At 45.5% G+C, this 26,822-nt stretch overlaps 1 protein-coding gene across 4 annotated transcripts in view; it reads right to left on the bottom strand.

Moving 5' to 3' along the window:
- The window catches only part of GDPD5 (glycerophosphodiester phosphodiesterase domain containing 5), a 335,216-nt gene that overhangs the window by 129,879 nt on the left and 178,515 nt on the right, over window positions 1-26,822 (bottom strand). Inside the window, exon 1 of one of the 4 annotated variants that reach the window (XM_048839778.2) lies at window positions 21,155-21,234. The exons of the other annotated variants lie outside the window; for them this stretch is intronic. The gene's annotated coding sequence lies outside the window, so the exon portion shown is untranslated. Of the gene's footprint in view, window positions 1-21,154; window positions 21,235-26,822 lie in introns of those variants that run through there. 4 annotated transcript variants of the gene reach the window in all.

Genomic DNA, 26,822 nt, shown 5'->3' with positions numbered 1-26,822 from the left:
GAGCGAGGAGTAGGTTGACCCAGTCACTACTGGCGTTTCAATATCACCAATGGTAATCTGCCAGTTGTGAAACAAAGTTACCAGCAGGGACTTTCTGAATAGTCCTGTGTTTTTAAAAAGATGCGAGCATCAAGCACCTTCCCTAACCAGCCCAAACTGATGCGAGTGAAAGAGAGTGCACTGGACGCTGGTGAGTTGCATGTTGGCATACCTACCCATGGTGCACCACACTGTGCATTGACACAAGCACTCCCGGTCAGTACGCGCAGCACCAATGCAAGGAGCCAAGTATGCACACATATAAGTGATACATTAACTGCGATGGCTTTATGCTGACATAACTTGAGTTTGCAAAAGCTGTAGTGTAGACATTGCCGAAGTAATCTGTGTTCTACTTGGATTTTCCCCCTTTTTGATCAGTCCTGAAGTATAATGTGCTACAGCAAGTTAAAAAGAGGCTTTTGCTGGGGCACAGTGTTGAGAAGCAGGTGCTGTGGTTTGACTGGCAATGCCTGGGAAACGAAGCTGGTCACTACTGGTTTGCTAGTTCGAATCCAGCTCAGGTCGGTCGTGAAGAACGGTAGTTACCAACTGCTCATTATTTGATGGCCCACAGTATGCCACATGAGTTTCCTGTCTTAGTGTAATACCTGCTGGCCCAACCTCCCTATCACAAAAAGCAAACGTAATGTTGGCCCTAATTAATACCCTTTATTGTAGTCTCAACAGAGAAGCTAAAGATCCCACCTGACCAAGTACTCCTAACCGCTTTCCAGCAGCACACACAACTCTTGTGCTGCAGCTGTGATAAGCCATTTTCTTTGATGTTTACAACTCTGGCATTCCAAAGTCCAGTTACGTAACCACTTTGCCTACACTTGACTGGAGGAAGTCCGCCAGTTCCCCATGCAGCTATTTCCTTTCAGTACCTATTACCAAGACAAATAAGCCTGTTACTTGCTTACACACAGCTCGAGCAGCATCAGGCTGGTTTTTGTCCTTCCCCCCACCTCTGTATTGTGGCCACCTGGTCCGAAGTGGAGAGTTCAAGTCCCAATCCCAGTCCGAATGAGTCCGGGAGAGCATTTGTCCTGGATTCCCTGTGGTGCTGCTCTGCGAATGCCCAAGGCTCAGGGGTGGCACCAGCCTCTTCCCGGGGGGGCGGGGGCGGGGGGAAGAAGAGCAGGGGCTGAAGTTGGCCTTAGCCCTCCCTCGCCACGAGGCCCTGCCCCCTGTTCATCTTCTCCCCTGAGTCCCCACCCACTAGCCAGGCCAAAAGCTGGAGCTGGGCAGTGGGGAGCCCCAGACCCTCCAACTATCCTGGGTGATGCACCCCAGGAGGCAGGGGCGCAGGCCAGGAGCTTCTTTCAGGCACCCTGGCACCTTGCCCAGGGGCTGATGAAGGGTCCAGGGCTCCCCACTGCAGCCCAGGCTCCCCGGGTGGCTCTTGCCTTAGCCCAGCTCTGGCTTCCAGCCTGGATAAAGCGGGGCCTCGGGAGAAAGAGGAGGAACAGGGGGCGAAGCTCCTGCATGTGTCCTGCTTTTGCCTTTTGAAAAGTTAGTCACCCTTCCCCGCAGTAGAGATCACTTTTCCAATCAATGAAAGGCACCGACTCCTGAGTGTGCATCTCTGGAGTGTTGTACAACACCAGCCCATGCCAATCTCTGCTTAACTCATCAGCTCTCGTCTACACAGTCGGAGTTTGTGATGAGCAGTATATAAATCATTCCCATTGCTGCTGCAGGAATGAACCTATCCTTTTCATTCCATCAAATATTTATCAGTGGCAAACGCTCTGTGAAGAATGAAGTAAACAGGGAGCTTAGCAAGATTGAGATGATGTGCTGCAGTGACAGATAAAGAAACGTCAAGGGACAGTCTAGCTTCATCCTGTTATAGTTGGGAAGACCACAGTATTTGTGTTTTCACTGGAAAAAAAAAGCTGTGTTGAGTATCCTCCACAGTAATGCCCTCTGGGTGCCACTAGAGACAGCCACAGAAGAAGTCTGGCTTTGCTCTGTGTATGCTGGGACAGTTTGCTGGGAAGGGAGGAATTATGTTTAAGGCACAGAACTGAGAGTTAGACTTGGGTGCCATTCCTAGCTCTGTCACACCATGCCTTGGGGTCTTGGGCAAGGCATTGACTCTGTGACCCAGTTGCCCAGTCTGCAAAAATGGGGATAATTATCTATCTCAGAGGGGCAAAAAGAGCCTTTATTAAAGTGCTACAAGATCCTCAGATGGACAGTGTTATTGCAATACAGATCTTTAGCGTATTTAAAGGTTTCCTGTGAGCACTATCCAAACCCCTTGATTTTCCGTTCTTTGTTTTAAGAAGCTAACCCAACCAGAACCTTTTCTGGGGGTTCAACAAAATTCTGACTGAGAAGAGGCAAGCAACCAGAGTTCACTCTTTGTTTTATCTCAGCTCTAGCTGGTTTCAGGAACGTGCCCTACAAAAGCGTTAGTCTTTCTACTTTTCCACAACAGACTGGAAATCTCGCATCAGAGCCTGTTTTCAGGCAAAAAGGAGGACTTGTGCCACCTTAGACACTAACAAATTTATTTGAGCATAAGCTTTCGTGAGCTACAGCTCACTTCATCGGATGCATTCAGTGGACAGCTTATGCTTATGCTCAAATAAATTTGTTAGTCTCTAAGGTGCCACAAGTCCTCCTTTTCTTTTTGCGAATACTGACTAACACGGCTGCTACTCTGAAACGGGTTTTCATGCAATTTACAGTCTCATTTCTCAACCCAGTAGTACCCCTGAACTTGAGATATGGACAATTCTGGCTGGTACATAAACCAGATGCCTAATACTGTGATGGGCAAATGTCAAAAGGGGAGGGGAGGGGGTAACAGCTGGTGAAGGTGGGAGGGAGAGTCGTTCCAAAGCAGTTATTTGGAATTAAAAGAACCATATGGCTCGTTTAGGGTCGTAACTAGGACAAACACTGTTCAACAAAGAGGAACCTTTACATGCACAGAGCTAGATGGTGTCTTTAGATGCCAACTGGAGCAGGAGGTGCTGCATAAACCATACCACCCCACCCCACCCCCCGCCGCCGCCAGGAAGCCCTGTCATTCAGAGAGACACACCTGAGTCACAATTTCTTCCCAATTTCCTCTTTGTTCTAGAGGTGGGCAAAAGGGTAGGCAATTGTTGCTGCTACTCTAAGCCAACAGCAATTTATGATGGCCCCCATGCCCGCTCAATGAGTGCGGGGAATAGCACCTAGGTCCCACCCATTCCCCACCCTCTTGCTCTGTGGGATAACGGTTCTTACTCCTTTCCATGGGCAGGTAATCCAAGTAACAATCTAGCCACAGGTTTCAGAGGAACAGCCGTGTTAGTCTGTATTCGCAAAAAGAAAAGGAGTACTTGTGGCACCTTAGAGACTAACCAATTTATTTGAGCATGAGCTTTCGTGAGCTACAGCTCACTTCATCAGATGTATAAGAGCCCCAACAGAAGGTACACCTGCACTTGCTATTTGCAAATCTGATCTTCTGCACACCATATACAGATGTGAATGTGATACACTTCAAGACAGTGTGTCCATTCTGAGCTCACCCCAGAGAATCAAGTTCATGCCATAAATATGTCCTGTGGGGGGGGGGAAGAGGGGGGTGTCAGAGAATTAAAATAATAAGCCACGTACAGCCACCAAAGTTGATATATTGATAGCCAGAGCCACGAAAACGGACTGCGGTTCATATTGAAAATGTATGTCCCCACAATGCCAGAACTGTCAATGCAAAGTGACAGAAACAGCTCAATAAAGCACAGGGACTGTTTCTGTCTAAGTCGCTGAATTCTGTAACTATCCAAGTGCACATGGAATTGTACAGACAGCTGACCTGAAGTCAGTCAACTTGAATATTGCACACACTGGTGTCTTGTGGTGGATGCTGTCCCTCCTCACACAAAGTCAGATGGGAGAAAGGATCAAACATTTCCATGTTAGGCTGATTTCTATCTACAATGCACTGCAAGGTATGCCATAAAAAAAAACTAGCAATAGTTACAATGCTGTGCTGTATTTTCCAGTAGTTTAGACACTGGCTATCAGTCTGAGATCTGGGCTGAGTATCCAGCTTGAAAAACTAAGTCAGCAGCAGAAAATTAAATAAAGAAGTAACTCAACACAGCTTTCTGTCTCTGCCGCATAGATTCTGGTATATTGCTGTACATCTCATTTCTTAGGCAAGCTGTTAAAAAAAGAGAGAGTTCAGCAGCTACTAATAGCTAACGACAGACCACTCGTGCCTTTACAGGTTTTGTTTTACACTGGTTTTACCCTGGCCAATAAGTTAGAGTGTTTCAGTTCTCCAATTTGCCATGAATCTTAACAGCCTTCACTGGCCTGAAACATTTTCATCTCATTTTGACAACTCTACGTAATACTTGGCACTAGGATGTTACATCCTCAGAAGCCATAGATGTTTGGAACTCTAAGACCCACAGAAACCTAGAGGCAGGTCAGTATTGTCCCCATTACAGGGGAGAATACTGAGGCTCAGAGAGATAAGTGACCTGTCCAAGATCACAGACAGATCACAGACAATGGGACAGCAAGGATTGGCAATTAGCAATTCACAATTCCTGCAGTGCTGCAGATTCCTTTAGGCTATGCCACCACTGCTCCGTAGCCATGGAAAATGTCATCCACAGACAAAGTTGCATTAGGAATTTCCTTTTTAATGGAATCTTCAAGCTGTAAAAAGACGTGCAGAGGTGAAATCAATGTGAGCATTTATAAGCAAGGAGTGGACACAGTTCAGATACTTTCCTCTGGTGAGAACACTCTATCCTAAATAAGGCAGTGCACCTGGATCCAGAGCATAAGTTGTCAGATGAAGATTAAAGAGCTACTTTGAAATTTGTTTCTTATTACATGACAAAGGGACCTTCTGCAGATCATCAAGAAGTTGGCGTCTGGGTTTGCTGATTACGCAGCTATCAGAGGTGTGATTGCTTCGCTCGCTCTATTCAGACTATGATAGATATTTTGATCTTTAAGAAACAACTCAAGATGGTGCAAACATCTAAAATATGGTCTAATTAGGGACAGTGCAAATTGCCTCTTGGAAGTAAGTTTTAAAGGCAGATTTTTCCTCCTCAGTGAGAGGCTGCACAAACTACACAGTGTGAAAAGGCAAGTCCACCTGGAGCAGGCATGCAAGTATCACAGCGTCTCCAAACTCCCCAACACACACACCCAAAGTTACATCCCTTGCCCAATCAGACTACATTACTGCTCCCTCTTGGAACTGCCCTAATGATCTGGCCTTGAGCTATGTATCCAGTTTCAACTCCTTCCCTGCTTTTCAAAGCTTTGCATAACTCTTCCCCAGGCTACATCTCAGATCTCAATTCTGAGCACATCCACCCTCACCCTACCTCGCACTACCACGCTCTCTCTTCATGCTTTGTCATTGTCTTCCACTTCCATCTGAGTCTTTTATTCTGGTCTGCCCTTTAGGGACAGAACAACCTCACGATTCCCAGGTGCTATGGTCCCTCCCCTCCACCCCATCCTCATTCACATCTCTCCTAAAGATCATCCTCTTTGGGAAGAGCCACAGCAAAGGAGATCCACACAAAGTAAGGTAAGTCTTTGCTCCAGTCTCCAAGAGTGTCCTGGCTTTCTACGCGTTCTTCTCCCTTGTCATCCTGAAGCAGAGACTGTCTCGATCGGACAAGGATATTCATGACTTAACTGCCCCCAGGTGCAGCCATGCCATTAATAGTCTTCCCTCAGAGTCAATATTGCCCCAATGCCCCAGCCCAGTCTTCGAACACACCATGTTGGGGCCAAGTTTTCAGCTCTTCAGCTTCTACTGAAAACAAAAATGCCGGAGGGCAACAAAAATGATTAGGGGACTGGAAGACATGACTGATGAGGAGAGGCTGAGGGAACTGGGGATGTTTAGTCTTCAGAAGAGAAGAATGAGGCGGGATTTGATAGCTGCTTTCAACTACCTGAAAGGGGGTTCCAAAGAGGACGGCTCTAGACTGTTCTCAGTGGTAGCAGATAACAGAACAAGGAGTAATGGTCTCAAGTTGCAGTGGGGGAGATTTAGGTTGGATATTAGGAAAAACTTTTTCATGAGGAGGGTGGTAAAACACTGGAATGCGTTACCTAGGGAGGTGGTGGAATCTCCTTCCCTAGAAGTTTTTAAGGTCAGGCTTGACACAGCCCTGGCTGGGATGATTTAGTTGGGGATCTGTCCTGCTTTGAGCAGGGGGTTGGACTAGATGACCTCCTGAGGTCCCTTCCAACCCTGAGATTCTACGATTCTATGGTGTCATTTCATTCAATCACCACAATTGTTATTGCTCAGCAGCGCAGGTAGCATGGAGGTAATGGCTAGCAGAAGAGGTGCTGACCACGGATGGGAATTAGAAGTCTCACGGCACTTTTCACAGAGAAACTTTTTCTCAGGCTAATTCCAATTTGGGTATTTACATTAGGCTTCCCTAGGGCTCTCCTGTCGTTTCAGCCCGATAAAGCAGGCCTGATTCTCTGCTGCTCTGCACCTTGTGTAGTCATGGACACTCATCGTGCACCGGGAGCGCAAAACTGTAACCACTTCAGAACACACACTGACACACACTGGGCACTGGTAGAGCATGACTGTGCAAGATGCAGGGCAGCGGAGAATCAGGCCCAGTGGCCTTTATTTCTTCCCCGGCTTTGCTGTCGATCGGATGTGCGTCACTATTCCGATCGTGAGCTCTGTGGGGCAGCAATCACGTTTTCCTTTTGGTCTTCTACATGCTGTGACTCTTTGTACAATGAATGCAGGTTAAAGCAATTCCTGGGCAGTCATTTGGGTATAAAGTGCTATGTAAAAGCTCAACTGTTATTCCTACTTTTTGTTGGAAGCTTTGACTCCAATTCCTTATGGTGGATTTTACATATTTTTATTTTTAAAATCAACGACAAGAAAGCGAGAGGGATGAAGCAATCCCTCCTGAAGGCCCACAGACGCTGCTGGCAACCGCAAATTGCGGTGGGCTTGTGCCTCCCCTCCCCACAGCGTGCACAGATGTCCTAGAATAACGCACACATTAGAGGCTGAATGATTTTAGGATGCTCTGCGGTCCACTATACACCCTGTAAGTGCAGGATTATTCCCTTTGGTGTTTCCTCCAGCCTGTTTAAATTATTCAAGTGATGGCTCTTTTATTGTTTCCCCCCGACAGCCTGGCTCAGAATGAGCTCCCGTAGACACTGGAAGCTCGACTGCAGAAAGCAACATTGCTCTATAAGGACACTCAGCATGTGAAACGCTGTTATTTTAAAATACAACAGCATTTTATATTACAAGGGGCATTTCTGAATGTTGGCTGTGGCCGTATGCGTCAGGGACAGCAGCACACCGGAGGCATGAGAAGACAATGTAAGAGAATTGAGCCAGTTTCCACCTAGCTTTGAGAATGGTTTAACCACCAGAAAAAAAGGCATGAATGTTTAATGAGTAAAAGCCATGCACCGATTGTTAAACCTGAAGTAGGGTGGAAACTGACCTATCATTACGAACACTGGATCCCCATGGTGGCAGTGGCCTAGGGTGACAGTTGCATTTATCCTGGTGCTCCCTGCAAGGGTGCTGTGACCAAAGCCCAAACTAATTTAGAGCTACTGGTTGGGCTTGCAGAATAGACAAAGGAAAACGGGGAGTGTGATACCAACTCCAGGCTCGGTAACCACAAGGGGCGTCTCAACCTGGACGACCCCACTGGCCAGCAGAGCTACTGGCAACAAGGAAAAAAAGCCTCCCCATTCCTAACATAACTCAGGTTGCACAAGTGAGAAAGGAGATTTAGCCCATCAGTCCCCTACTCTTATTCATATGGGTGTCTTTAGGTAGGCATGAAGTACCTCCCTTTTATAATGGGTGTGTATACACAAAATAGTACACTGGGAAGAGAGGGAGGTGGCACTTTCCCTGCAAAGTGATAAGAACTCAAGATGAGGAAACTGAACATAAGGTACACAATAGGCCAAATTCTGCTGAGGTACACCAGAGCACCTCCAGTGATGTCGGTGGGTTTGCGTGACTGTAAGAGGAAAATCCGGCCCAGCGTGTTTAATACCCACAGCAGCTACTTACACAGAGTTCTACCCAGGGTTCCTATTTTCTGAGTAACAAATACTTCTGAGACTTGTTTATCCAGCAGCAGTTTTGCACAGCTGTAAAGAGTCTACCAAAATTCCTTGGGATCTGGGGTTCATACCAACATTTGGACCAATCCCTCATGGTCTAGAACAGTGTTTCCCAATGACCGGTCCATGGACTGATGCCAGTCCCTGAAATCTCCCTGACACAGTTTAGGAAGGCAGTAAGGTATCAAAAAGGTTGAGACACACTGGTCTAGAAAATAAAGACGCATTATCCTGATTAGACAGATTAAAAACTAAACAATTCACCGCGGACCTTTTAATGTGGACAGTAATTTGGGGAGCACACTTCTTCAGAATAGTTTGGTAGTTTTGTTCCCGTGGTAAAACCATACTTCTTGCTATGCTGTATTTTGCCTTCAACAAGGAGTTGATTAATATACAAAGCTCCAGGAGAAAGAAATCATTGCCATTTTAAGCTACTGATGTGCATCTGGGGAATTGCAAGATGGATGCATTAGACTCCTGAAGTCATTTTCCAAGAAAGTTAATCAACAAGCGCATGTTGGAAATACATATTAGCTATTCTTCTGCACTATCACAGAGACTAGAGGATAATGTTTATACTGAACATTATCTGGTGCGTGATCAGTATGGAAAAAGTGCACAATAACTTGATCACTTCAACTCATCAGAACTTTTAAGTCCTGTGGCATTCTTAAACACCTTCCCCCCCGCCCCCCCCCCCCGGCATCAGGGCTCACAATGTTAACGAACTACAGTCCAATAGCTTAACATGGTAAGAAATGTGTAGACTTCACTATCTTCTACTGGATGAAATCAGACCTTCTCACTTGTTTCATATGCCCTATATTGCTAACAGGTACCGGGATTTCTCCTTTAGCTGAAGAGGGACCCTCTTGTTTCAATGGTGCAAGCCCCTCCAATGCCAGCACCATCACATGCAGAGTGGCCAGGGTGTGCAGCAAAACAACTGTTTAGTCATAAGTGGTCAGTGATTTAGGACAGTGTTTGAGATGGAAGGAGGTCTGTAATGTTGAAAAAAATACATACAGCAGGGGAAAAATATTTTGGCTTAATATGATTTTCTGCAGCTTCTTTCTGTCATCTAGACTATTTAATCACTTAATATGCCAAGTACTTCAGCTTTACCTAGTCAGCTTTGCATGGGGTCTACAACATGTGCACTTTAAAAGATTCTAGTGTACAGGAAACATCTCAAACACGTAATGCGGGATACTGCTTGAATCAGCCAAGATTTTCAAACTGGCTGAAACCAGGGGCCACATCCTCAGCGGATGTAAATCAGTACAGGTCCATTAAGCCAAAAGAGAAACATGGAGTTACACCCCCTAAGAATCTGGCCCTATTAGTACACACTGTATTAGTCCCAAAACAATGAGCTCCATAATAGCAGCCCCATCACTTGAATCATTTACAAATTAACAGACCTAGCCACTGAAAAAAGAACTAGCTAAGTTCATGGAGGATGGGGCCATCAATGGCTATTAGCCAAGATGGTCATGGACACAACCCCATGCTTCAGTTTAGCCCATCTGTAAAATTGGGACAATATCTGCATGACAGGGCAGTGAGAGAATTTAGTCGTGTCTTCCAGTTTTACAGACTCTGCTCTTTAACCATAAACCATTTTCAGCAAATGTCGCAAATGTTTCTCAGGGGGAAAGTCAATACACAAATAAAATGGAATAAAACGGACAAAACAGAAAGACTGACTCACAGGTATATGCCATTACTCTTCTGTAAACCACTAATGCCAACAATATGCTTACACAGGCGTTTTCATCTTCTAGCTCTTTATAAACATTGAGTCCTCACAACAGCTTTGGGAAGCAGATACTGTAATATACACGGATAAAGAAACAAAGATTAAATCACTTCCCCAAAGTCACAGAGGGAGCCTAGATCTGACTTTGGCAGTTCCTTGCTCCCAGTCCAGTGCTCAGACATCACTTCTCCTGCAGAAGCAATGGAGTCTGTCCTATATAAGTCCCACAGTCTTTTATAAAAGCAGCCTTGCAGATCACTTCTTTAAGTCTATTACAGTGTGCATCCTTATTTTGTTCAGATACCATGTGAATGGGTATAATACATAATCCTGATGGAAGTGCCCAGTGAGTTTGGCCCACTGCATTACCTATAAGATCCCCTGGTATATGGGTGCATAAGAATGTGTTCTCAAGAAAGGGAAGAGACTAATTCTCCAAACCAGAACGCCAATATTTCTGAGGCCTACAAAAGATGCTCTGGAGTTGTCTGACAAGCCCTTAGCTCACAAAGTAAAATCTCTCTATATTCAGAGATGGCAAATAAAAGCTTAAAATGCTCATTAAAATTTCAGAAAAATATCACATTGTTAAAAGGAAACAAACCCAAAAGCTTGGAATTTTACCGCAAGAAACTCCATGGAGGATAAAGAGTTGTAATTTTGCACATACAGCACTGATAGCTCACATTAACAGAAGACACATTCCTTAAAAACAAGTAGATTCATGTGCATTTTCATGTATTTTATCTCCTTTTCTCTGAGCTATGCGAAAGTCATTTCTAAATTTTTGTCTGACTATAGCTTTACATTTATTAATATTTATTTTCCACTTTTTAAATTGAGAGGTGCATACATCATTTCTGCAAGTTTTTACTGTGGGCATTTAGCCTCCTAATACAATAAACGTAGCTTAGTAACAGAACCACGTCCTTGGATAAAATCTCAGGAAGACAATAAAAAATAACCCATAATCCTATTTCAAGGCGGTTGCTATGATCTCAGAAAATTTATTTAACAAAGTCGAAGATGTAGATACATCAGTTACGAAGCTCAGAGAACATTCTTCACTGGCTCATAAGAAACACAAAAAGCATTTCATCCAGTTCATAGCAATGAACCAAGATATATTTGCCAATACAAATGCTTTTTGTGAAGTTTTCCCAAACAAATCCACATTTTGCTCTAAAAATTTCCCCAGTAAATACTATTTCCTTTCCTCCAACTTTTGTCTTTGCATATTTAAATTGCAAGCTCTTTCTGGGAAAGGACCGTGATGGCGCCCCCCATAAGGCTTTATGGAAATATGCTTATGAATGTATATATGACATAACTAGAATATGTTTTATGCTACATATGCCATGTAACATCTCTGTAAAAGTTATGATCTGCTGAATCTATTAATCCTATTTGCATGCATGTATCATTTTTGTATTCGAAGTTATAAATATTGGCTGTGTACTGGCTTGATTTTTAAGTAGCCTTTGTAAAGCATTTGGTCAGCTTCTTGAGAAAGGAACGTGCAAATTAAGTGCCCAATCAAGAAACACTTAATGGACAATGGATCTTGAAAGGCTCCAATCCACATAAGAAGTCTACCTGAGGACGATCAAGGTAGCAGGTAAGCAATGGCTGCTGCCTGTAAAAACTGAGTCATGCATGGACATGTGACTTGCCCATATGACTCCAAAACTCCATCTTGGAGCTGGACTTTGCATAGGAGAGAGGAGAGGGTCTTCACCCAGAAGAGAAAGTCTATTTAAACCTGTGGGAGACCCCTCCATTTTGTCTTCAGCTAGCTAAAGAGAGCCTCTCCATCCCCAAGGATACCTGAAAGAGACTGGAACAAAGGACAGTAACTACAGGGGGTGTGAGTGATTGCTGGACCCAGACTAGAAAGCAACTAGTCTGTAAAAGGAAGCTTATTGGGTGAGGTTTTATCTGTATTCAGTTTTCTTAGACATAGACTTGCGTGTTCCATTTTATTTTGCTTGGTAATTCACTTTGTTCTGTCTGTTACTACTTGGAACCACTTAAATCCAACTTTCTGTATTTAATAAAATCATTTTTTACTTATTAATTAACCCAGAGTATGTATTAATACCTGGGGGGGCAAACAGCTGTGCATACCTCTCTATCAGTGTTTCGAGGGTGAATAATTTATGAGTTTACCCTGTACAAGCTTTATACAGGGTAAAACGGATTTATTTGGGGTTTGGACCCCATTGGGAGTTGGGCATCTGAGTGTTAAAGACAGGAACACTTCTTAAGCTGCTTTCAATTAAGTCTGCAGCTTTGGAGCACGTGGTTCAGATCCTGGGTCTGTGTTGGAGCAGACTGGTGGGTCTGGCTCAACAAGACAGGGTGCTGGAGTCCTAAGCTGGCAGGCAAAGCAGGGGCAGAAGTCTTGGCACACCAGTTGGCAGCCCCAAGGAGGTGTTAGGGGGCTTATTCCTTCATCCACTTACTTCCCTGGTCCTTCTCGCATGAACAGAGAGCAACAATACCCAAAGTCCAAAGGTGCAAACAATTCAGTGTTTATTGGGGTGAACTTCCAGCAAGCATGATTCCAGTTTCCTTCCTTAGTGTCCCCCTTCCCAGCTCTGACACCACAGAGGCTTACTTGTGTCCCTGTTCCCATTTCTCCCTTTAGCAAAACATGATTCCAATTTCCGCACCTCCATTCCCTGTTCCCATTTCCCCCTCCCCACACACACATCCACTTCCTGATTGACTGCAGACTACATAGGAAAACTTGAGTTCTGCTTAGCTATGCCTTAACCAATCATTTTACTGAAATTTAACTAACCAATCCTAACATATTGTAACATGATTATTTAACCAATTATATCCCACCACTTTAACTAGTTTACACCCAGCAAAATTAAATTATACAGCAGACAGGAACAATCATAGAACCAGACAGAGATTATACAGACAAATAATAGGGAAATGGGGACTACAATGATAAAACAACACAGAAATGAGGATTTCACATCCCAGCTTTTGATAAGAGAGTTCTTGCCAGACAGGATGCTATCAAACTAAGTTTCCTTTTACATCTTCTAGGCACTTCCCTTTCTCTGGAGGTGATAGGAATACAATCCTGTCCTGATAATGCCGAACAGCCCAATAGCACTTTATTTCAATGTGACTAGTTTGGAATGTGAGGATGTGACTGTTCGCTTCCCAGCTTAGGGCTGCCTCTGTTGCTTAACCAAAGGCCTTAGCCTAAGAACGGGGGCCTTAGACTGTCACAGTAAGAGAAGGACCTTACACCAGCAGACAGTGATTTTAATTCTCTCTTTTATACCTCTATAACTAGCCAAGTGATAAGAATACACCCAAATTCTTAAGAGTATAGGCCTTTACAGACAGACCTGAATATCTATATCCTAACAGGGGGTTTCTGTGATCCAACCCATCACAGTGGCGTAGTCGAGCAGGATCTGTGCACAGCTGACTGCTTTGAGATACTGGTAGTGATTTTAAGTGAATTTTAAGTGTGGTGACTGGAGAACAGAGAAAGTGGTTACTGGTTTGTTATTTTCTGTTTGCTTATTTTGGGTAAGGGAAATAGGGACAGAAAAGGAAGCAAAATAAGTAAGAATGAAGATCAGAACAAGCTAGAACTGCACAGGTTGCAAATTGCCCAGAAAGGCTGAACACGGAGTGCTACGAAAGTCTCTGTTAACTAAGAAGCCCCTTAGCTGAGTGCATCCCAGTTTCAGTGAACTGCAGAGGGGGTGTGGCCCAGCACAAAAAAAGCAGGGAAATGACTACCAGTGAAGCAGCTACTAAACTAGAGCTAGCTAGACTGGAAGCAAAAGAGAAAGAAAATGAACATAAAAGACTGATGGAATTAAGACGATTGGGAATTAACGCAGAGGAGGCTGCCCACAAGACAGCTATGGAGGCAGAAACAGCCAGTGAGGTTTATAGAAGTCTGGGAGGTTTATAGAAGTCACGAGGACTTTCTATAAAACCCACAGCATAAAGGGGTCCTAGTTATTGGCTGATTCCTCTTGGCACTTCTGTAATACAAATAACTAATTTTTTTTAAAGCAACAGCCTCAGAAACAGAATTTGATTCAACTAAAGGCAACATATTTTAATGGTCTGAATAGGAGACCAGGTGGTGAGACTTCCAGAGTTCTAATCCTGGATCTGGCACAGACCCTGAGGCCCTGAGCAAGTCACATAACCTCTCTCTGTCTTGACTACAGCTGGGAGAATAATTGATTTTTCGGTTCTGCCAGAAAAGTATTCAGTTCTAAAACTATATGGAATTTGTCAAAAAGATGAAAGAGTCCATTTCGGGCCAGCAAACCATGTGTGTGTGCAACACCCTGGCACCCCAATATTCACCACTGACATGTTATTAGGATATGTGTTATACAAAATATGCCTTGTGAGGTATCACTCAGTCTTAATCAGCTGGACATTAATATCTCGTTGGATTGTATGTGCTATCATTGCATGTGAAGTTATGAAGTTGGCTATGTATGTGTTACTGAAACATGTCCTGAGGTTGAAAACACCCACAAGCAGCCTTTCAGGTACAAAAGTAAAAAGGCCAAACAATGTTAATGATTACCCCAGGAACTGTGTACAACAGAAACCTCTCAGCAATAGCGCTACACACTGGGAACTGTCTGACCCAAGTCACAGCAAAAGAGCTTTCCAGCAAGTGGGAAGAAGATATAAAAGGGAGGAAATGACATCATGGGGGTACCTCACTCTCCCTACACCACCACATCTGGAAACACCAGAGGAACAAAGACTGAACGGGGGGAAGTGATGGTCCCAGGCTACAGAGACTGTGTATGAAAACCTGGGAAACCCAAGCTGAAAAGCCAAGGCAGCTTGTGCCTTAAGAATCTGCCAGTCTGTTTATCAGTCAGGATAAGAACTTGCTAATTCATATCCTACCTATCTAGTGTATTAAGCTTAGCTTGCGTGTTTTGTTTATTAACTAGGTAATCTGCTTTGATCTGTTTGCTATCACTTATAATCACTTAAAAGCTATCCTTTTGTAGTTAAACAAACTTATTTTATGTTTTAATACAAACCAGCGTGCCTTTGACTAAGGTGCCTGGGGCAAATCTCAGCTTGGTCATAAGTGTTCATGGTCCTCTTCACATTGAGGGAGAGAGAGACCAGGTTTTAAACCATATACTGTCCAGATTTGACCAGGGCAGGACGGTTCTGCTCTGGGGTCCTAGGCTAGGAGGCTGGTGGTTAGAGAGCCTGAATGTGACTGCAGTTGGGTGTGTCCCTACCTGTGTGAATGCTGGTCAAAGTGCAAGTTTGGAGGGCTTTGCAACTTGTCACAGCAGCACAGTGTGAGAGGGAGCCCAGGTTGGTGGGTCAGAGGGCTCAGTGGTACCCCAGTTCCAGGTGGCACCCCGGGCGGAACCCATCACAGTGAGGTGTGTGAAACTTTTGCCCACTGGTTGGGCTTAATTTGTGCCAGGGCTTGCCAGGGCTGAGCCTTGGCACCTCTCATTACAAATTAAACACTTGGTTGGGCACTAGCCTGGGACATGGGACCAGGTTTGATTCCCCACTCTGGAGCAGGGATTTGTACTCAGGTCTTTCCCCTTGCTAAGTGAGTGCCCTAACCACATGGCTCTAGGCTAGGGTTTTCTCAATCTCTCCTTTTGAAGCTGTTCCACTTAGTACAAATATTAAATATTCATTGGGTCTGGACGGAGACTAGAGAGAGAGAATATGATTCTGTAGCTTGGTGACAAAGGTACTGAGGTGGGAGGAAGGAGATGTGAATTTAAATCTTCTCACACACACACCCCTCCTTCCTCCCCCGCCACCCCTGAAAAGCTTCAGGTCAAGTTTATGAATTGTTCACTGCATTTTTTGGCAAATAAATTATTTACCTGAATAAATTTCACCCAGCTCTAGTTTTGACTTCCCCACCTGTAAATTGCAGATACAAATATTTATTACACTTTCCCATGGGGTGTTCAGGAAGATCAATATTTTGAAAGTGCTCTAAAAATGGAAAAAACGAGGTAGTTACTTTGTCCTTAAGAACTCTTGATTGTACGCTGCCCTCCCACCCTACTGGTGGCTATCTAAAAGTTACATGTGCTTAACTTTAGGTTCAGTTACATTTTGGGTTCTTCTCTGTAGGTGGCTCATACCTGAACCATTAGTGGTAATTCAAGGGTTTTGTTGTTTGAACATATGGTAGCTATTTGAATACACTCTTTTGCACATTGACCAATTCAATGAGAATTGAGTTCTCCCCTTCAGGTTTCTGTTGAGTGCTTTACAGCCTTTCAGATTATTCACTTAGATGTGCAGTCTTCAGCGAAAAACAGATGCTGCAGCGGGGAGTCTGATAACAAGACTGCTCCATTTGACAGGGGAGTCATGAATAGAGTCCAGAGGGTCACGACCATTCTCCCTAGGACAAAGGGTGGGGTCCAGAATCTTTTTCCTGTTGGACATGGGCTGATGGAAAAAGACAAGAACCAATGCTCTACTTAATTACAGTATCTGAGGGAAAACAGTTACCTACCTCTAACTGTTGTTCAAGATATGACGGAGATGTGTATTCTACTTAGGTATGTGCATGTCAGCGCACCAGAGCCAGAGAATTTGGCCTAGCAATACCCTAGTATGCAGCACTAGCCCTGCCCCTGGCCATATAAAGCTGGTGCCATCCTGACCCCATCAGTTCCTTTGCACCAAACATCAGAAGAACAGACTCAGACGCAAAGGGGTCAGAGGATGTGGAATACACATCTGCATCACATCTCAAAGAACAGTTAGTTACAGACAGGCAACCGTTTTTCTTCTTTGAGTAGATGCAGCTGTGTATTCTACTTAGGTGACTCATAAGCAGTACAAGGAGGAGATGGGGCTCAGAGCCTATTTAAACAAGGACTGCAGGATTTTCTTTCCAAAGTTTCAGAGTAGCAGCCATGTTAGTCTGTATTCACAAAAAGAAAAGGAGTACTTGTGGCACCTTAGAGACTAACCAATTTGGTTGGTAAGACAGAGGGCTCAGCGGCACCCCAGTTTCAGGCTGCACCCCAGGGAAGCCGTCATAGCAGCTTAGGGAAGAATATTGGAAAATATATAGGTTGGTTCAAGTGAAACTGGAAAACCACTTTAGATAAAAACTTAGGGTGCAGAAAATTGAGCATAAGGGGGTTCCGCCATCAAAGCCTGCAACTCACCCACCCTCCTTGCAGCTATCATCACCACAGGAAGGCAGTTTTCTGACACAGAAGGGAGATTGAAGAAGTTGTTTGAACAGAGGCCCCATAAGAGTGGCTAAGACAGTATGAAGGTCCAACAAAGGAACCGGCTCTTTAATCAGTGGATGGAGACGAGTGACTCCTTTCAAGAACCTCACTGCCAGAGAATTTGAAAACACCAACTTTATCTTTTCCACTTAGATTAAACATACACATTCTGCTAAAATAATCTAACACTTCATTTGGGACCGATCCTGCATTTGCTGCTCCCAAATCTATCTAGAGTTTTCTACTGCAGTGATCACCATGGTATCTGAGTAGTCCATACAAAGGAGTGGTCCAAGGAAGTTCATGGCATGACTTGAGACAGCATGATTTGCCCCTGTATTTTAATGAAAAGCATAAGAATCTGATCTGATTAGCAGCTCTTTTTCCTAGGTCCCTCAGTGAAGTGGAAAGAGCAGTATGTTAGCACCTCGCCAATTATCTCTCTGTCCTTCATCTGCCTGTCCCCAGTTGACCAAAGTGTCATTTAGTTTGGTTGTAATCTGATGCATGGATTTCCAGCATAGGACAGTTTGTAAAGGCTATCCCCCTTGGAGGGGATAAGTCCTGTTCGAACAATGGCCTCTGCAATCCCTGTAAGCGTGAACTGAGCAAGAAAAACAAAAATCCCTGCCATTTCAGGCAATATTTCCCTCCATTTGTCCTAGTCACTGGAGATGAGCAATTGACTTTTAAAAGAGAACCCAAATGAAACCTATTTAAATGTTAGGTTTTCAGCCAGTTCCACATTAGTTAAAATCTACACAATCCATTGCAATGAACTTTGCTTTCTAAAGCCATTTTGAAGTCTCATGTCTTCCTCCCTGAAGAGTTGGCAAAGGGGCATAAAAAAAAACTCTGCACTTAGCTCTTTTCATATTCAATGTGCACTACAAACATTCATTAATTCTCAGAACATCCCTGCCCCGATAGAACGCGGGTTCGCATACAACGCGGTTAAGCTCCGACACACTGCGTGTTAAGGGTGCCAGGCCGGGGCCGAGGGGTTGAAAAAGGGCAGAGGGTCTCGGGGGCGGTCAGGGGCTCTCTTCCTCCCACCCCCCGGGTCTGGGAGGCAGGAGCTGTGGGAGGGGGGCACTTTTGGGGGCCCCACAGTCCCAGAGTGGCCCAAGGGATTAGCGGGAGGCTGGGAGCGGCCCACTTCGCTTCCCTCGTCCCAGCCCCAGCCGTGGTGCTCGGGGGAGGGGTCTTGGGGGAAGGGATCCCCCCCACACTCACCGGCAGAAGCAGAGCAGCCCAGCCCCAGCCCACTTCACTCCGCCAGCTCCCAGCCGTGGCACTCCGCTTCCCGCCGCAGGTGAGTGCGGGACCTTTCCCCAACACCGCCCCCAGTGACACGGCTGGGGCCCAGGCAAGGAAAGCGTAGTGGGCTGGGGCCATGCCGCTCCGCTTCCCGCCGCAGGTGAGTACAAGGGGGCGTCCTTTCCCCAACCTCCCCTCACTCTCCAACAGCGGGAAGCAGAGCAGCCCAGCCCCAGCCCGCTCTACTCCACCAGCTCCCAGCCACAGCTCTCCGCTTCCTGCCACAGGTGAGTAAGGGGGGGCATCCTTTCCCCAACCTCCCTGCACTCACCAGTGGCGGGAAGTGGAGCACCGCGGCTGGGAGGTGGCAGAGTGGAGCGGGCTGGGGCCGCGTTGTTCCGCTTCCCACCGCTTCTGGGGAGTGCCTGTCAGGGGGTGGTCAGAGCAGTCAGGGGACAGGGAGCAGGGGGTTTGGGTAGGGGGTGGGGTCGGTCAGGGAACAAGGAACGGGCGGGCCAAAGCAAGTTCGATATAACACGGTCTCACCTATAACGCGGTGAGATTTTGTGTCTCCCGAGGACCGCATTATATCAGGGTAGAGGTGTAGTATCCACAATACACACAGCGGAGAACAGATTTAGGCCAACATTTTCACATGTGGGGTACTAAACCCATAGAAATAGTGTCCTGATTTTCAGACACATTGAAGCAGCCAAAAATCCCAACACAACAGAAGTTGCAGTAGTCCTTAGCTCTGGGGGAAAAAAATCAGGGTGCTATTTTAGAATTTAGGGTTAAAGGTCTCAAGAGCGTATAACTGACTCAGAGGCCTAAGTCCCACGTCAAAACTGACAAGCACTTTGGAGCCTAAACCTCATCAAAAGTCAAGGGGACTTTGGCTCCTTCGTGTCTCCAAGTCACTTTTGAAGATGAGACTTGGGTACTTCTGAAAGATTTATCATCCTCGGTGACAAACTTTAGGGACCACCACTTGAAAATTTAGGCCACACATTTAGCTGTGAGCACAATGTACAACAGGTGAAAACCCATGTAATTATAGTCAATCAACACTACTTTAAATAGTACCACATTCAAGGGAGCAAAGCCAATGAGATGCTAATTCAGGAAGTAAAAATGTAAGAATTCTCACACAGGGCCATGTATTTAGAGAGAAAGGTTTTACTACACAGCATGATCCTACGATCAGCCCAGTGGCTAAAACCTGCCCGCACTAGAGCTGAAACTGGGAACACAGCTGCTGCCATCATATTTGGAACAAGTGGAAATGGCCTAAATTAGAGACAGCACATACCACAGAAAGACTGAAAAGCGTTAAAAGCCAAAGGGTGTATGATTAAACCTCCCACATTAGGTTATCTCGAAGGTGCAGCGCATCCCATTCACAGCCCATAATCTCCTAGCAAGGGCACGTCATGTCATGTGTGCCCTCCCACACCACAGAAACTGCAGAGAGGAGAAATCTCATTGAAGGTCATGAGGGATAGAGCAGGGATAAGGAAGGAGGAAACAGCCATGCTGCAAACCTACCCTCTTAGGACTCAACAGCTGCATGCATTGGTAGGTAGGAGCAATACAGAGCTGCACTGTCCCATCAAATGCTCCTCAGGGAGGCACAATGCCCCCAGGGACACAGGGGATGTGACTGCTACACCATCCTGGGACTGGACACTGTGTGCACTTTGCTGGCTGGTGCAGAAGGACTGAGGATATAGCCCTGTCCAGCACAGCTCCCTCCAGTATGTCCAGCAGCAGCATTGGATTGATACCAACCCCCTGCTGAACAGAACACAGGCTCCTTGTGACCTCCCCATGTGTTCACTCACGCCAAAACATGACCTTATAGACGTGTCTACTAAGGGTTTGCGAGTATAGTTTAAATCACTTACGGTCAACATAGTTACGTCGGCAAAATTTTAAGCCTAGACCAAGCCCTGGTTTCACAAATAGTATGGTGGGCCATCTGCTCATCCTCTAGCAGTCCATCCCCAAGGCGACAGCAGCCACGTTTTCAGCACAGACTTCTGTACACTTACAGCTGGTTGGGAACATTCCCGACCAACCAACTTTTTGCCAGAAAATATCAATTTGTCAAAACATGTTTCCACAAAACAATTGTTGTTTCAAGGAGTTTCCAATAAAACACAGGCCTGGTTCCACTGGAAATCTATCTGGTTTACTGCAGGCTCACCTGGTGGGCACCTGAGTGAGGGCTTCTAGGGTTGGCACCTCTGGGGCTGCCCAGCCATGCAGACTGCCCTGGGGTCAGTGAACCCTGGGCTTCCAGCATCTCTGCCGCAGAGCTGGAAACCTGAAAACCCCAGCTTCCAAGCTCATCCATGGCTCCCAGGCTCCCTGTCAGTGCACTAGGACTGGAAGCCCTGAGAACCCTGGCTTGACCCAAGGGCTTTCAGGCTCCCTGCTGTTCTAATCGCAGTGAGGTACGCCGACAACATAGCAAGGGCTCCCAGCATTGACTCCCGACATGGGCCTGCAATAAATCCCACTCTCCAGAGCTGGGCAAGTTCCAAGAAAGGGAAGCACCTTTCACCAGCCCTAAATTCACACAGCTTCCCCCTCCCTCCCTTTTAAACTTGCTATTCATTGTAGAAGAGGAATCTTGAATGCAACCCTGCCCTAAGCTAGGCAAGCTCACCTTGGCTGCTTGCGATTTCTTGGGTCCAGCAGTCAATCATTTATGATGTGCTGCCCAGCAGGGATTTCACTGCGTGCACTGTGACAGGGTCAGGCCAGATGGCTACAGGAAAGTGATAGAAGACAGATATATTAGCCCCAGGTTAAGTAGGTCCCTTTTCCCTAGGTAAGGTAACATGGAAGGTTCCAGAACAATCAGGAACTTTCTGGAAACAATTAAGGCAGACAGGCTGATGAGAACACCTGCAGCCAATCAAGAAGCTGCTAGAATCAATTAAGAGGCAGGCTAATCAGGGCACCTGGGTTTAAAAAGGAGCTCACTTCAGTTTGTGGTGTGCGTGCGAGGAGCTGGGAGCAAGAGGTGCAAGAAGCTGAGAGTGAGAAGGCGTACTGCTGGAAGACTGAGAAGTACAAGCATCATCAGACATCAGGAGGAAGGTCCTGCGGTGAGAATAAAGAAGGTGTTGGGAGGAGGCCATGGGGAAGTAGCCCAGCTGTCACGCAGCTGTTACAGGAGCCACTGTAGACAGCTGCAATCCACAGGGCCCTGGGCTGGAACCTGGAGTAGAGGGCGGGCCCAGATTCCCCCCCATCCCTCCATCTTCCTGCTTGATACTGGAGGAGTTGACCTGGACTGTGGGTTCCACCAGAGGGGAAGGTCTCTGGCCTGTTCCCCGATCCACTAGGTGGATCAGCAGAGACTGCGAGGCTTGCTGTTCTTCCTTTTCCCCATGCTGGCCAGTGATGAGGCTAACTGAGTGAATGGTAGATTTGAGCCACAAAAGTGGCCAAACTGAGGGCTGCCGTGAACCTCTGAGGCGAGCAAATCTGCCAATAAGCGCAGGATCCACCAGGGCAGAGGAGGAACTTTGTCACAGCACTCATTTCCTAGCAGCTGTAAACTTTCAGACACACATGCTCTTTGGCCAGGCTCCAGAAATGTCTGGGTCTTAGAGCACCAAGAGGTTCGTAAGCCAGGTGCTAAATTACTTAGCACAAACCCTGTTTGGGAACAGTTGTTTCTTTGAGGGGGAAGGGCTTTGATAAGAAAACGGGTGTGTTATTCTGAAGAAAGCAGTAGGAAGGGTGTAGTTTATCTAGCTTGGGATACTGAACAGAGCACGCACCAACGTTCTTAGAACAGGCTCTCGGGAGTTCCCATCACCACACTGCAGTTGGTGAAGGTGATTTTCCTCCCTCTTATAAGTTCCTTCTACCCTCTGGCTACCGTCAAATCAGCCTTGCAAAAATTCCAGTTCCTCACTTGCCTCATGAGTACATCTGTGTTTGACAAGCAAGTACGCTATGACTCTGCTTCCCCCTACACACAGACCTTCATTATGAATCACCATGACAAAGGGTGGGAGTATAATTTTTGATCCTGAGATGGTAAATTTGCACAGCCGTTTTGCAAAGTCATCCTTGCCAAGGATGGCTTATCTTGGGGGCCCACAGAGGTACTCCTGAATAGCACGCTTTCCCCCTTTTGAATGCAATGAGTGCATCAATTCTCAGCTAACTTCCTGTGGGAGGGGACCCCTCAATTCCTGCACTGCCCATTTCTAGCTCTGTACCCTGAACCCTGGGGTCTGTCATTAGTATATTTTTCTCCAAACATATGCCTAGACCTGAAGGGATGCCTCACTCTCCTAAACAAACAGGGATACATGCCTCAGATACACATATGGGAAGAGGTGGGGTGGTTGTAATATAATTATTTTGAGCAACAGCTCTAGAAGTAGCTCCAGTAACCAGAGCTAGAAACGACTTCACGTGCATATCGCTACAATAATTATACTCTTCTGTCCCTATATTTTAAAAGCCTCAGACATTTGCGTAAAATGACATTGGTGCGAAAGGGCATAATTATTTATTTGCATCACTAGTGCCCAACAGCTCCAGCGAGGGTCAGAGCCCCATTGTGCGAGGCACTGCACTTACACAGGGCTTTGTCTTCACTACTGCGTTACATCAGTGAAGACGTGCTATGCCGACGAGAGAGCGCTCTCTCGGTGACGTAATTCCACCTCAGTGAGAGGCGGAAGCTAGGTCACTGAAAGAGCACAGCGTCGTCACTGCTTTAAATCAATGCAACTTAGGTCACTCGGGGGAGGGCGAGGTGTTTACATGCCGCTGAGAGATGTTACATCCAACTTAAGCCGTATCGTAGACAAGCCCATAGCATGATGGACCCTGCTAAAGAAAAACTACAGGTTAATTTAAGATGGGATGCCACAAGCAGATGTAGCTATCAGCAAGAGGGAGGGTGAGGCCAACGTGGGTGAGTAGACTATTACATGCACAATTCACACAGTATTTTAAACAACCGATAGATACTACAGACAACAAATCAGTCGCCCCTACTACTGGTCTACCAGCCTTGCCATTAATGCTTTTGATGGTCTGAAAACCAAAGACCACACAGTTGACTTCTTCTGATTTTTATGGGAGTTCAGCATCTCTGAAAGTCAGAGAGCTTGGTGCAGTCTAGGGCACACAAGGCGGCTAGTTTTAAAGTGTTGGCCATAGAGAGTGTGTTACTGTTGTTGTGGGATCTCTTCCCTTTCAAAGTGAATTTATCGTTTGGGAAAGGGGCCAGAGCGATAGATCTGGAGAGAGAATCTTCTCTTAGTCACAGAACAGAACAACATGGACACCGAAATCTTCCTAATACTGCCTCGGCCCTGGCCTTGCGCTGGAATACTCGTCCGAGAACAGAGTAGAACAAACAGGGAAAGTAGAATTGTCCATGAAAACACCAAGCCTCTTATCCACTTTTCACTCTAAATCAAAGACCATTAGTGGCATTAAATACATGGCATTTGTGTTGGAATCTGGGCTTACTTAAAGTAACGTCTGGTCTTTTAAAGATATGGTTAATCATAATTGTGTGAAGCTGTTCGCCGTATGTTATTGGAAGGCATTTGTGCTGATCTCATGTGAAAGGAGTTCTATAAACTCAATTAGTTTGTATTTCTCTTAAAGGGAATGATAAGGCTGAGAAGCTTTGCAGTGCTGCTTCCTTGAAGACACTAACTTCTAGGTTCTAAGAGTTGAGATGTGAGAGGACAGTGGTTTGAGCATTGGCCTGCTAAACCCAGGGTTGTGAGCTCAATCCTTGAGGGGGCCATTTAGGGATCGGGGGCAAAAATTGGGGATTGGTCCTGCTTTGAGCAGGGGGTTGGACTAGATGACCTCCTGAGGTCCCTTCCAACCCTGATATTCTATGATTTCTATGATATTGCAAAGGACAGGCCAAATGTAACATGCCAACCACATTTACCTACCACCATTATGGTCGTCCTCCCTTCCCCATTGCTGTAGAATCATTGTTACACCCACTTGTTTCATCCTACCTTAAATCAGACTGCAGGTCCTTTGGGGCAAGAATTGTTTCTTGCTCCGTATTTGTACAGCACCTAGCACAAATGGGCCTTGATCCTGACTGCACCTCCAGGCGCTACAATAATGATATGGCACATTCTCATTGTTGGCACCCAGGATCGTTTTAAGCAACATCATAGCATTTTAAAAATGTAGGTTTAATATAATAATTTTAGGTAAAATAAAGTCTCCTCTTGCTCTGCTTACTTTATCTCCTGTCCAAAGATGTCATTTCATGCACATTGATATTCTCCAATGTGGGAAGTCCAACGCATTATTTCAAAGAGCTTCACAATTAACATGCACTTCAAATGCTACAGTCCCACACTACAGCACCAAGAGGATGCCAGCATATACTGTAATTCCTTCCAGCACACTCTCTGCAACACAAAAGAGGAAGTTTGGATGCACCAGCTTTTCTGACAGTCACTACAGACATCTTATCTGCTAATTTCACATACGATCAGGGGCCGATAAACAGGCAGGCAGAATAGTAATATCTTCACATTAAATAATTCTCACCTGTTTTCATTGCTCTCCTTCATATTCCCTAAAACAGGATTTTTCCCAATTCCATTTCTGAGAAAGAAGAGCGCCACCTACTGAAGGAACAATTCCTCTGCTCCACCTGAATTTTCCTAATCATCTCCTTTACAAGCACGGACGTAGACTGACTTTACTTATTAATGAGATCCAGGAATCTATAGTTGAGACTAAACATACCAGCCTCTTGCCATGTCTCCACTTGGTTTAACAACCTTCCCAAAGGAATTCTCTAAGTACACTGCAAGAGACAGTTATTCTAAGAAAGTATGGTACATGCAAGATAAAAGACTATCACTTTCCACAACCTCTCTTGCTTTTCATCCATTTAGTTCCATGACTGTGGAACTTTTTCCCTAACCTCCCAAAATCTCAACCTCCCCCTTCTTTCAAGACCCTCCTTAAAAACACTTTTTGCTAAACACCCTCTAAATTCTAACCCTCTCTACATGGAAAAATAAAGTTAGTGATAAAAAAATCCAAACAAAACTTGGGAAATGAGCACAGTACTTCTTAAACTGTTGGTCAGTCAGCATGCTTATTGGTACATCCTCTGTTTGCATGCTGTTCATTTATAATCGTAAGCATCTCAGTGCAGGTATCTTGTTTCCTGCATATCTGTAAAGCACTTAATGTACTGTTGGCATTGTAGCAATAATAATTTCCCATACAGGATTCAGGGCAATATCTGATATTGCTTTCTCTCGACTCCAGTGCACTCAATGATTAATTCATTCATCAGTCACTAGGTGTCTTTGTAGGAATCGGGGCAAGAGAGCTCTTCTCAGGAGACACGTGCAGTCCTGCACTTAGAGGGGATTTGCTTCTCAGACACTTCATGTTTGAAAGTAAATATCATTAAAACAGACCTGCAGCTCTTGTAAAACAGGATCCAAATAATTTGGAGTCAGGGGGAGGGGAAGTAGCAACACCGAAGACTAATTAGGGAAGTGGGTGGAAACACTCCCCTACTATAGGTCGGCTGGAATCCTCATGTTCCGAGGCCCTAGTAGTTTGTGCCAAACTATTTGGCACAGCTACCCACCAACTATCACAGGGCTTCATTTCACCCCAGGCACACGCAGCTGGCAGAAACCAACACTGACATTGCATGTGCTGTAGTGGACTACAGGGGTTTCCTAACAATGGTCATTTCCTGCTGCTCATTGACCGTGGGCGCATGGATAAGAAAAATTAAGTATGTATGAAAGAGCTACAGATTACTATGAAGACCACTGACTTGACTTCTAGTCAACGAAACATTCCTAGCGTACTATCTGGCATGTGTTATTGCTGCCTCTTCTTCTGACATCACCTCTTTGTGCTGACAGGTAGCGGATTCTGGATCCTGGCAGTTCATCCTCTCAGTAGAGGAGAAATCAGTGATGTGGAGACTAGGTATACGCAAGTGTAACTTATTTACACACTCTCAAGGTTCCTCCCCCACTCTGAACTCTAGGGTACAGATGTGGGGACCTGCATGAAAAACCTCCTAAGCTTATCTTTACCAGCTTAGGTCAAAACTTCCCCAAGGTACAAAATATTCCACCCGTCGTCCTTGGATTGGCCGCTACCACCACCAAACTAATACTGGTTACTGGGGAAGAGCTCTTTGGACACGTCTTTCCCCCCAAAATACTTCCCAAAACCTTGCACCCCACTTCCTGGGCAAGGTTTGGTAAAAAGCCTCACCAATTTGCCTAGGTGACTACAGACCCAGACCCTTGGATCTTAAGAACAAT

The sequence above is a fragment of the Caretta caretta genome, chromosome 1 (genome assembly GCF_965140235.1).
Source record: "Caretta caretta isolate rCarCar2 chromosome 1, rCarCar1.hap1, whole genome shotgun sequence".
NCBI lineage: Eukaryota > Metazoa > Chordata > Testudines > Cheloniidae > Caretta > Caretta caretta.
The sequence above is the reverse complement of the archived record's forward strand: the minus strand, read 5'-3'. Positions and strand labels throughout refer to the sequence as shown.